Source organism: Haematobia irritans, chromosome 2 (assembly GCF_050003625.1).
Source record: "Haematobia irritans isolate KBUSLIRL chromosome 2, ASM5000362v1, whole genome shotgun sequence".
In the NCBI taxonomy this organism is placed as follows: domain Eukaryota; kingdom Metazoa; phylum Arthropoda; class Insecta; order Diptera; family Muscidae; genus Haematobia; species Haematobia irritans.
The window spans coordinates 19,446,324-19,460,144 of NC_134398.1; the positions used below are offsets into that span (position 1 = coordinate 19,446,324).

General features: G+C 29.8%; 1 protein-coding gene across 1 annotated transcript in view; it reads right to left on the reverse strand.

Moving 5' to 3' along the window:
• smal (smoke alarm) overlaps positions 1-13,569 on the reverse strand; it is a 202,723-nt gene extending 189,154 nt beyond the window's left edge. Inside the window, exon 1 of the mRNA XM_075293493.1 lies at positions 13,059-13,569. The gene's annotated coding sequence lies outside the window, so the exon portion shown is untranslated. The remainder of the gene's footprint in view (positions 1-13,058) is intronic.
• Between the last annotated feature and the right edge of the window lie 252 nt (positions 13,570-13,821).

A 13,821-nucleotide genomic window follows, 5' to 3' on the forward strand; every position in this document is an offset into this window, starting at 1 on the left:
CCTTTTATACTATACTCTATACAATGCACTAAAGTCATTAAAGAATTGAATTTATAAAATACATAAAATTTAAATTAAATCATATAAAGACAATACTTAAATAGTATTCATCAGAGATTATAATTTTATTGAAAACAAAAAAAGAAAAGAGTCTTCTTTTAGTATGTGTTATAACTTTTATGAATAAGATAATTTCATAATAGACTTGTAATGTCAAAATGCTAATATTGACAAACAATAAAATTTAGTTTCTATGGAATGACTTTAAATAACAATTGAATTGAGCAATCACAAAAAATTAGCATAAAGTCCAAAGACAATAATAAAGATAACTTATCGTATATGGACTTGTAATATGTTGAGAAAAACTAGAACATAAAACAAACATAAGAAACAAACAAAATCTTTATGAGATAGATTTATTGCCTTATAACCTTGGGAATATCCATCAATTTTGGCTGAGAGTTAAATGGACCATTAATAAAGACATGCTAATTGATGATTTTAGTAGTAGGAAATAGCCAAACAATATCATCGAATGTTTGAAGTTGTAAATTGGTAAATCACATAAAATTACATAAAATAGATGAAACTTTGGTTTGACCATATTTAAAAGAGAAGAGAACATGAAGGAAAATTTTCTTAATAATTTAAGTAAATATTTTTTTTAAATAACTGTATATTTTATATAGAGAATTTATTTCAATAATGAAAATTGCTTTAAATATAAGAAATTTTTTCCACGGCCAAAATTTAATTACATGCAAAAAAAATTATTTCTTTGGAAAACGAAATTTAAAATTATTTTCTTCAGGCTAATCAAGCCACCATAAACAAAAAAAATATTTACTACCGAATTAAATCTAATGTTAAAAACTTAAATTTTTCTTTATATTTTACTTGTATTAAAAAAACATTATTTTGCGTTAAAGTGACACCTTTACCAATAAATTTAAATTCCCTTTCGTTTTTGTTTTTGTTGTGTTTAAAATTCTTTATGTGAATCTCACATATTTTAACGTTTACAAAATTCTTGTTAAATTTTATTATTATTATTATTTTTGTTTTTTTTTTTTAATTTCTAAAATTCTTATCCACATTTGCACATACTACAGCAATATATAAATTCTTTTCTCCATGCCATGTCAAATATCATAATATTCTTCAAACTCAATAATTTTTTTAATTAACCATTTGTCTATGGAAACGAGAAAAGAAAACTGCCACATTATTTAAATTTATTGGTATCGATTAAATAACTTTCGTTCAAAACATCTCATAAATTTTCATCTATATATTCGACTGCATGAGGCAAAAAATATATTCTAAGCTATTTGGACAGACAAATGAGCGGCTAGACACTTTTAAGGGAAAATAAGAAAAAAATGTGTATATATAAAAAAATTAAATTTGTATCATTTTTCCTAATGGATGACGATTTGGCATGGCTGTTCAAAATATCAAACGGCTTAGTTTGGGATTTGGTTATTTTTTTTTTGTAGAGGGAGGAAAATATGCTTCACGAACAAGTGTCAACCTAATGCATAGCACAAAGATAGACAGACATTTAGACCATTCATTTTAGTCATTTGAAATGTGCAATTTTATTATTCTTTATGTTTGCCAGACATGGAGTTAGAATAGCAAACTTTGTGGCAAAAATAAAATTATTTATGCATTTTAAATTGGCTGCAATTTAAGTAGAGTTTAGGATCTAAAACAAAAGAGATTAAATCCACCACTAGGCAATCCACCATGGATTGCCTATAACCTTATACTAAAGGCTGTCATCCACAATCGAATTACTTGGGTTAGGTTAGGTGGCAGCCCGATGTATCAGGCTCACTTCGACTATTCAGTCCATTGTGATACCACATTGGTGAACTTCTCTCTTATTACTGAGTGCTGCCCGATTCCATGTTAAGCTCAATGACAAGGGACCTCTTTTTTATAGCCGAGTCCGAACGGCGTTCCACATTACAGTGAAACCACTTAGAGAAGCTTTGAAACCCTCAGAAGTGTCACCAGCATTACTGAGGTGGGATAATCCACCGCTGAAAAACTTTTTTGGTGTTCGGTCGAAGTAGGAATCGAACACACGACCTTGTGTATGCAAGGCTGGCATGCTAACCATTGCCCCACGGTGGCTCCCAAATTACTTGGGTTGCGGTAACACTTGCCGATGGGTTTCGTAAAACTTCTTAACACCGTCTTCTCAATTGTAAGTTAGTCCATACAGGGTATATATTAAACCAAAAAGGCCAATTAAATAATATAATTCACTTTGACAAAATTAAAATAAAATGTTGACAAAATTTTCTATAAAAATAAAATTTTGACAAAATTTTCTATAGAAATAAAATTTTGACATTTTCTACAGAAATAAAATTTTAACAAATTTTTCTATAGAAATAACATCTTGACAAAATTTTTTATAGTAATAAAATTTTGACAACATTTTCTACAGAAATAAAATTTTAACAAAATTTTCTACAGAAATAAAATTTTAACAAAATTTTCTACAGAAATAAAATTTTGACAAAACTTTCTATAGTAATAAAATTTTGACAAAATTTTCTATAGATTTTCTATAGACAAATTTTTATACAAATAAAATTTTCATAAAAATATCTTAGAAATAACAGTTTGACAAAATTTTTTGTAGAAATAAAATTTTGACAAACATTTCTATAGAAATAAAATTTTGATAGAATTTTCTATAGAAATAAAATGTTGCCAAAAATTTCTATAGAAATAAAATTTTGAAAAATTTTCTACAGAAATAACATTTTGACAAAATTGTCTATAGAAATAAAATTTTGCAAAAATTTGAATGGGGCCAAATTTTAATTAAATTTTCGGAGAAAAAAATTTGACAACATTTTCTATAGAAATAAAATTTTAACAAAATTTTCTACAGAAATAAAATGTTGACAAAACTTTCTATAGTAATAAAATTTTGACAAAATTTTCTATAGATTTTCTATTGACAAATTTTTATACAAATAAAATTTTCATAAAAATATCTTTAGAAATAACAGTTTGACAATATTTTTTGTAGAAATAAAATTTTGACAAACATTTCTATAGAAATAAAGTTTTGATAGAATTTTCTATAGAAATAAAATGTTGCCAAAAATTTCTATAGAAAAATAATTTTGAAAAATTTTCTACAGAAATAACATTTTGACAAAATTGTCTATAGAAATAAAATTTTGAAAAAAATTTGAATGGGGCCAAATTTTAATTAAATTTTCTGAGAAAAAAATTTGACAAAATTTCCTTTAGAAATAAAATTTTGACAATATTTTCTATAGAAATAAAATTTTGACAAAATTGTCCATAGAAATAAAATTTTGACAATATTTTCTATAGAAATAAAAATTTCACAAAAATGTCTTTAGAAATAAAATTTTTACAAAATAACATTTTAGCAAAATTTTCTATAGAAATACAATTTTGAGAAAATTTTCTATCGAAATAACATCTTGAAAAAATTCTTTATAGTAATAAAATGTTGACAATATTTTCTATAGCAACAAAATTTTTACAAAATTTTCTATAGTAATAAAATTTTGAGAAAATTTGCTATAGAAATAAAATTTTGGTAGATTATTTTTGGGGATCGGCTATGTATAACTATAGACCGATAAGGACCAATTTTGGCATGGTTGTTAGCGGCCATATACTAGCGCAATATACCAAATTTCACCACGTAACAAATTTCAACCGGATCGGATGAGCTTCGGAGGTTAAATCTTGGGATCGGTTTAAATTGGGGTTATATCGATGCCCTTATTCCAGAGTACGCTAAGTCGACTTAGCATGTTTTGATGGAGTTCGGAGTTTTTTATTCGGATTGATGTGAATTGCATCCTGTCAAAAGTTCGAATTTATTGGACATTTCTATCAAAAGTTATGGTTAATATTGTACTTAGCCTGTTTCTAAAGTTTTAAAAAATGTCCAATCCAAAAAGGACAAAAAGCTTTGTTCGGTCTAAAGTGGTCTAAGTCATTTTTAGCCATGTTCTATTATCACTATTTTGAGTTCATACATACTAAAAAAAAATTATAAAAATTATGATTTTGAGACCGAAAATAAGGAAATTTCTGTCTTATACGAGTTTTGAGAAATTTCAAAAAACAAAACTTGTTTCTTGTTTCCTGTAAAATTCACTTTTTAGACTTAGCGCACTTTCGAATGTAGACATCGATATATAATTAAGACCGGTATGGACCAATTTTTGCATAGTTGTTAGAGACCATATACTAACACTACGTACCAAATTTTAACCGGATCGGGTGAATTTTTGCTCTTCCAAGGGGCTCCGGAAGTCAAATCTGGGGATCGGTTTATATGGGGGCTACATATAATTATTAACCGATATGTACCAATTCCTGCATGGTTGTTAGAGGCCATATACTAACACCACGTAGCAAATTTCAAGCGAATCGGATGAAGTTTGCTCCTTCAAGAGGTTTCGAAAGCCAAACCCAGCAAAAAAATTTGGAAGTATTTCTAAAGGCAAAACTTTAAAAGCACTTCCAAAAATGTCCTTCCAGAGATTTTCTTTATTTTAACTACTCAGAAAGTTCTTTTAATTCAATTTTTATAACTAGCTTTTTTCATATTTTTATACCCACCACCATAGAATGGTGACGGGGGTATAATAAGTTTGTCATTCCGTTTGTAACGCATCGAAATATCGATTTCCGACTATATAAAGTATATATATTCTTGATCAGGGAGAAATTCTAAGACGATATAACGATGTCCGTCTGTCCGTCTGTCTGTCTGTCTGTCTGTCTGTCTGTCTGTCTGTTGTAATCACGCTACAGACTTCAATAATGAAGCAATCGTGCTGAAATTTTGCACAAGCTCGTCTTTTGTCTGCAGGCAGGTCAAGTTCGAAGATGGGCTATATCGGTCCAGGTTTTGATATAGTCCCCATATAAACCGACCTCCCGATTTGGGGTCTTGGGCTTATAGAAGTCGTAGTTTTTATCCAATTTGCCTGAAATTTGAAATCTGGAGGTATTTTATGCCCATAAAGAGATGTGCCAAAAATGGTGAGTATCGGTCCACGTTTTGGTATAGCCCCCATATAGACCGATCTCCCGATTTTACTTCTTGGGCTTATAGAAACCGCAGTTTTTATTCAATTTACCTGAAATTTGAAATCTAGAGGTATTGTAGGACCACAAATACGTGTGCCAAAAATTGTGAGTATCGGTCCATATTTTGGTATAGCCCCCATATAGACCGATCTCCCGATTTTACTTCTTGGGCTTATAGAAAACGCAGTTTTTATTCAATTTACCTGAAATTGGAAATCTAGAGGTATTGTAGGACCACAAATACGTGTGCCAAAAATTGTGAGTATCGGTCCATATTTTGGTATAGCCCCCATATAGACCGATCTCCCGATTTTACTTCTTGGGTTTATAGAAACCGCAGTTTTTATTCAATTTATCTGAAATTGGAAATCTAGAAGTATTGTAGGACCACAAATATGTGTGCCAAAAATTGTGAGTATCGGTCCGTATTTTGGTATAGCCCCCATATAGACCGATCTCCCGATTTTACTTCTTGGGCTTATAGAAACCGCAGTTTTTATTCAATTTACCTGAAATTTCAAATCTAGAGGTATTGTAGGACCACAAATACGTGTGCCAAAAATTGTGAGTATCGGTCCATATTTTGGGAGAGCCCCCATATAGACCGATCTCCCGATTTGGGGTCTTGGGCTTATAGAAACCGTAGTTTTTATCCAATTTGTCTGAAATTGGAAATCTAGAGGTATTTTAGGACCATAAAGAGATGTGCCGCAAATGGTGAGTATCGATCCATATTTTGGTATAGCCCCCATATAGACCGATTTCCCAATTTTACTTCTTGGGCTTCTAGAATCCGAAGTTTTTATCCTTTTTGCCTGAAATTGGAAATCTAGACGTATTTTCGGGTCACAAAGAGGTGTGCCAAAAATTGTGAGTATCGGTCCATATTTTAGTATAGCCCCCATAAGAACGATCTCCCGATTTAACTCCTTGGGTTTCTAGAAACCGTAGTTTTTATCTGATATGCCTGAAATTGTAAATATTCTGGTATTTTAGGCTCACAAAAACGTGTATCGGATTAAGTTTTTATCGGTCCATTTGGTAATGCCTCCATATAGACCGACTTCACTTCTTGAGGGTGTAGAAGGCGCACTGATCATGAAAATTGTTTGAAACTCAATGTAAAATTTCCAGATTTTACTTCTACAGATTTAAGATTTCAAATCAAGACGTTATTTTATAATTTTCTTGCACACTTACAAGAGATGTTAATGATTCCTCTAAACCTCAAACAAAAATGGTTCTTATAAATCCAGAATCTGATATAGTCCTCATAGGTGAAATCTTTAAATTTATCTTCGGGTTGTGTCCTCAAGTCCTCAAGCCCTCCTGAAATTTCAAAGGAAACCCTAATATTTGGTTCATGGTGGTGGGTATTTAAGATTCGGCCCGGCCGAACTTACTGCTGTATATACTTGTTAAAGGGCAATTTTAGAATTTTTTGTTTCAAATATGTTAAAAACAGAGTAAGGATTAATAAAATAGTATAAATTAATTAAATTTTGCGGAAAAAATGTTTAAATTCATTATAGAAAAATTGCGAAATTTTGAAAATATTTGAGGTCAAGGGTTTCAGACAAGCGTTAGATTGCATTAAAAATCATAAAAAATTATAATAATTAATTATTTGTCAAAATACCACAAAATTTTTTAATTCACATCCAAAACACTGAATTCGGATCACATCTAAATAAGTGATGCATATTCAATGCAACGGCTGTTGAAATGGTGGACATCCGTCCTATGACAAGCCCATGTAAAATTCATCGCTTCTGCGCCAATTTTGCACCACTTCCGGATCCAAAAATAACATTTTGACAACTTTTTTGGCGACGCTTTTTTTGCTGGGAATCTCAGTGTCGGTTTATATGGGGGCTATACGTAAAAGTGGTCCGATATGGCTCATTTGCAATACCATCCGATCTACATCAATAACAATTACTTGTGCCAAGTTTCAAGTCGATAGCTTGTTTCGTTCGGAAGTTAGCGTGATTTCAACAGACGGACGGACGGACATGCTTAGATCTACTCAGAATTTCACCACGACCCAGAATATATATACTTTATGGGGTATTAGAGCAATATTTCGATGTGTTACAAACGGAATGACAAAGTTAATATACCCCCCATCCTATGGTGGAGGGTATAAAAAAAAAAAACAAAATATAATTTTTTTTAAAAACAAATAAACCTCCTCCTAGAATCTTAAAAGATACTGTGCGAATTTAAGCTTAAAACAACAATTTCCAAAATTTTATAATTTTTTTTACAAAGAAAATTGTTTAAAATGCTTTAAACCCTTTTGCTTCCACAACGACTCTCCTCTCCATTATATGGCATCATAAATAATTCTTTTATGTTGCATATATATTTTCGCCCTCATGTATACTTTGTTTTGTGTTTTTTTTTGCTTTTTTTTTTATTTTATTTTGGCTCCACTCAACATAAATATCACTTGAACAAAGTCAAACCCAAATGCAACAAAATTGTTATTTATATAAATTTTTATTCAACTAAATTATGAAAGCCCCAAAACTCAAGAGCTTAACTTTGAAACTTCCATACACAGCAGACGTAGTAGTAGTAGTAGGGGTGGCGGGGAAATATTGAAAAATAAAACTAAATCACAAAATATATGCATATAAATAAATGGAATTCCCACATAGGTTATGAGATAAACGCCAACATAATTGAAAAATCTAAAGAATTTAGAATATTTAAATTAATAGAATTTATTTGGATAATATTATAAATTTAATGGAATTGCAATATGGTTGGGAACCTTGGAGTATAACAATTTATGTAGGTTTGTTATTATTTTTATAGAAAATTTTATAAAAAGAATTAAGAATATGTCATTGGGGAAAATCAAATTTCTGACATAAAAGAAATTAGACAACATTCCAATAAAATACTTCAATTAACTTTGTTATGGGGAAAATTTTTTGCTTTAGAATAATTTGTATAAATAAAGTTTGAAATTGGGCTCTGAAGGAAATTTGGCCCACGACTTGATACAAACAAAGAAAATTAAATTTTTGTTTTTTTTTTTCTTGATCTGGTTTACGAGTTCGCAAATCGCAAAATATTCCTCAATCGCTAGTTTCCGCACAACAATAATACGAAATTTTTACATCGTACTGTTCTTATGGATAAGGAAATTATATGGATGAAATTTCATGGCAAAATATGAAATAGTTTCAAAATATAGACGATAAAAATTTTGAATTTTGCGAATTCGTAAACCAGAACATGGAGGTATATAAAGTAAAATGAAGATAAAAAATGTTCCTCCATGAAGAACATATCCTTGACTGAAACTAAATATTTTTGTGGGACCTAAGATTTCATGTCCTTAAATTTCCTTAGCTTACTAGACGCATTTCTCAGCTAGAAAGTTCTTTTCCCTGTCCAAAAAGTCGATAAAATTTTCAATTAAATCGTTTTGTCCTTATACCCAGTAAAAAAATTTGGAAGTTCTTCCAAAGTCACAACTTTAAAATCACTTCCAGAGTATGCACTCCCAATGATGTTCTTTATTTTAACTACCCAGGAGGTTATTTTCATTCAATTTTTATAACATGCTTTTTTCATACTTTTAATGGGTAATTTTAACTTTTTTGTTTCAAATAGGTTAAAAACAGCGTAAGAATTCATAAAATGCTACAAATCATTTAAATTTTGTCGAAAAAAATGCTAATTACAATCTGAAAAAACTGTGAATTTTAGAAAATATTTAAGGCCAAACGTTTCCGACAAGCGTTGGAATCCATTAAAAATTATAAAAAATTATAAAAATTATTTATTTGACAAAATATCACAGAATGTTTTAATTTACACCCAAAACATTGAATTCGGATCACACCTAAGGAAGCGATACAAACTCAGTGCACCGGCTGTTGAAATGGAGGACTTCCGTCCTATGACAAGCCCATGGTAAATTCATCGCTTCTGCGTCAATTTTGCACCACTTCCGGATCCAAAAAGAACATTTTGAGACGATGTTTTTTTGCTGGGATGCCACTAATATTAAGTCCATTATTAAGAAAGAGGAAATCGCTCAATTAGTTGTGGCTAATAAATCCAAATTTGTAGGATGCAAAATTTACAAACTAATAAAGACTAATTTCTTTAAAATAATGAAATTTTAATTAAAATAAAGTTTATAATCTTTGTTTCAAAAATTATTTTCATTAAATTTAGGACACAATTTTTGTAAATTTGCGTCCCTCCGTTAAAGTTCCATGTCTTTGAACTAAGGGTCATTTTCCTTGAAGTAAAGAAACACATTTTTGATTTAAGGAAATCGGTTTAAATTAACTGAAATATTGAATCTTTAGATCTTAAGATAAAAACGCTTCAAATATAGACTAAGACTTTATCACAATGGACTGAATAGTCTAAGTGAGCTTGAATCTTAATCGGGCTTTAACCTAGGCAAAGATTTATTTTGAGGATTTTTCATCTTTGGTTTAAAGTTTTTTTGTTTGTTTTGGAATTAAGAAGTATCCGTTATAATTTGGATTTTAAACTGGCATTTATTTGTACAGGAGTACCTTTATTAATAAACCGCGAAAAGAGAATGAAAATTTGATAAATGAGATCTGTATCCTAATTTTAATTTTATTGGTCCTAGATTTAAAGCCAGATAGGTCTCTAAAAAATTTTTTTCTTTTAAAGAGGCCGCGTATTTGGCTTGGAATTAATACCAAAATCCATAAGGAATCAATAGTCAAAATCTTTGGATTCAAGTAAACTTTTTTTTTTAGTGTGGGAGCTATATCTAAATCTCAACCAATTTGTATAATATTTTGCAGGTATAATTGATACCACAGACGGTTACCTTGTGCAAAACTTGAGTACAATCAGTATATAAATGGGGCATCTATGGTCATAAGGTTATAGGTTATTAAGGTGAAATTTGGCAAAATCGAGCGATGCATATTTATGGGAGCTATATCTAAATCTGAACCGATTTCGATGAAATTTTGCAGACTAAAGGGTGATGCAAAAGATTAATTTGTGCCAAATTCAGCGACAATCGGTTAGTAAAAAAGTGCAACGCGACTCCATTTGTCGAAATCGGGCGATACATATATATGGGAGCTATATCTAAATTTGATCCGATTTCTTCCAAATTCAATAGCGTTCGTGCTTGTGCACCAAAAAAAAAAACACACTGTACCAAATTTCATCAAAATCGCCTTATAATTGCGACCGGAATCCTGTGAACAACAAATACATGGACAGACGACGGACGGATACCAAGCGCTAGATCGACTCAGGAGGTGATTCTGAGTCGATCGGTATATATTTTATGGGGTCTGAAATTAATATTTGTGGTAGGCACATTTTTTGGCAGATCAAAGTTTTTATACCCTGACCACTAAGTGGTTTAGGGTATAAAAAACATTCAAAAGTAGAAGATGTTTTTTAACACTTTATTTTAAAGACTGGTTTTACTTGAAATATGGCATAATTTATATATGAAGTCCATAAAGACTTTAGAAATTTAAATTATTATTTTTAAATGACATTAGAATTGCGCCTTAATGCATGCATTCCTTGTTCAAATCTCAACTTTTTTGACCCAAAATTAATCATTCGATTTGAACTAATCATATTAGTAATTTTTTTAAATAGATTTTCAATCTTTTATTTTCATTATTTCAATTTCATAATTATCAATGATATCAATTAAACGATGAGAATTTATAAAAAGTGGAAATGTGTCAATTTAAAATATAATGTGGCACATTAGTTTTACATTGCGTTAGTAGGCATTTGAGAGTAGTAATCAATTCCTAAATTTTTATATTTATATATCAAATTGTTTTTGTAACGTAGTCTACATATAGTAATAAGATATATACTTAGTATTAAGGTGTAATTATATGTCAAGTTTTTGCAGTCCTTGATTGTAGTCCTAATTAATTTTATAATTTTTTTAAAGTAAATTTAATGTAATTATTTATTTTGAGTATCCCTGTAACCGTATATGGCCATTTCGGCTTGGTTGTAAAATGAGTTAAATAAATAAATAAAAAAAGTGGCACACTTTTTTATAGAGGAAAAATGCGTGTGCTCTAAGAATATTTTTTTTATAAAATTGCGATGTTGATTTTTTTTAAACAATAATCATACTATCTTCATTTCATCAAAAACAATACCAGAAATTAACTGTTTCTAGAATAACTCGATTTAATTTTTCTGTAAGAACAAATAAAACACGAAATCGTTTGCCAAAAATTTGAGTTTATCTGCTCTTACAGAAAATTTAATTTTTCTTTAAAATCAAATAAAACAGAAAATCGTTTGTCAAAAATTTGGGTTTCTCTACTGTTACAAAAAATATTTTAGATTAAATATTTAATTAAATTTCGTTTGTCTAAAACTTCGTTTAGTCTTTTTTTTGTGTGTAGTTATCACAATGGACTAAATAGACTAAGTGAGCCTGAAAATAAATCGTGTTGCCACTTTAACCTAACCTTTGGTAGTAGTATTGGACGCAATAAATCTATTTTATGTTATGGTCACATCCTCATTTTTAAAGGGATTCGATTGCCGTTAAAAAAAGAATTAATCAAAGAGTGGCACAAAAAGAATTAGTGGCACTAAAGTGTCAAAGCTTAAAAATAGATGACTTAGCCACTAAAGAGGCACAACTGTATCACAGCCTTCCTTATATATGGAACTCTCTAGTTTCACAAAGACTGGAACTCAAAATTACTTTTTTTTTATCGGCGATAAGTAAATATGTGAGAAAATTTCAGAATTGCTAATACAGTGAAACCTCTCAAACTTGAACACTCTGAAAACCAAACTCCTCCCACACGTGGACAGTTGTCTGGGGACGTTTGCTATATTAACACATTAAAATTAACCTCTCATAAGTGGACACCTATCAAATGTGGACAAAATTTATGCGACCGTGAGTGTCCACCTTTCAGAGGTTTCACAGTATTTTGCAATCTATCATATTCCCATATAAACTATAAACACACATTTTTTTTGAATACAGTTCAAAAGCCACTTCATCAAATTATTTTAAATAAATGGTATTTTTTTATTGTAATTGAATTCGGTTAGTGCTCATCTATTTTTTTTTATAACCACCAAAAACATTTAACAAATAATCCACTTTTTATTACACTTAAAAATCCCTTCCGAACTAGTTTCTGTTGTTGTTGTTTGTATGTATTTGAACGAAAATGCAAACTAATTAAAAGTTATATTGGCAGTTTTCGCAACATTTTCTTTTTTTTTTTGTGTGGAGAAAGGGAATGATGGGAATAAAAATAATCCACCAAAAATTATTACACATTTTCCCCCAACTATACACCCACTAAAAAACTATCCAAGCAATGTTTTTTTCGTCAAGCAGTAAAAAAGAAGCGACGTTCATGGTTATGGAACTGAAGAGCATAAAATAATCCTCTGATTTAGGTTTCTTTTTATTTCATTTCATTGCTTCGTTTCGTGGTTCAGGGAAGACAACAAATATCCATAAGGCTTTATAGTAATATGTAGGGGGAAAGAAACATAGAGGCCACACGACTAGTATAAGGGACCCGTTACAAAAACTCTTTATTTTTTGTGATTTTCGTCGTTTTTTTCGTTGGATGAATGTCCACCCACCCACACTCATCACTCAATCACATCTATCACAACAACACATAGCACACACAGACACTTGCTTGCTAAAGCAGCAACATTCACTTGCAAAACACTGGTATAAAGGGGGGGCACATAAACACTGACAAACACACTCACTCCATTATGATATGCTTGCACACCTTTTGCTTGTTCATCTCATCATAAACACTCTTACAACAACAACACACACTTTTGCTTTAATTATGCTAACATTCTTTTGAGTAAGAAGAAATTGTAATTTGTTGTTGTTTTTGTATTTGGTAGACCTTCTTAATGAAACTTACCGTTATAATGACATTAAAACCAAAAACTGTTGTGGGAGAAGAGAGGTAATATGAAAATTTACGCTCTTGCTATATATAGGAGACTAAATGTATGTGTATGAACGATGATATTATTATGCGGCTGATTATTCGGCTTTAATTCCAGTAGAGTTAATCCAAAAAAATTTTTTGCAGGTTATATATGTAGGTGTGTGTATAGAGAACAGATATATATTTTTTTTGAGGATAGATGGGTCGTTTTAGGTTTCGTTGAAATTAAAATATATTTTTTTATTTTTTTTTTATTAAATTGTAGCTTGGTTTCGTTTAGATTTTTTTTATTATTATTAATTTATTTTTGGAAATCACAGGATAAATTATTGTTGAATTATTGAGATGAAATTCGATTGGGTAGCAACACTTATGGTGTACGTATTTTATTTATTTTTTATTTATTGGTTTTCTTCCTTACTTAAGTAACACTTTATTGTATTTATTATTATTTTTATTTGAAATTTTTACACGATTTATATTTCGGTTTGGATTTTTTGTATCAATCTATTTTATTTGTTATTATTTGTATTTCTTACACAATATTTATAATTACAATTTTTGGGGGTTTCGATTGAATTGATATGTTATTTTCAATCTTTTATGTTATAAATGGCTATTAAATAAACGTCTTCAATGACTTAAATATTTTTTCGTCTCAATGCTTATTTGTGGTATATGTAGTATTCCAGATTAATAAACAATTAATTTATATTTGAAAACTTTTTTGTTT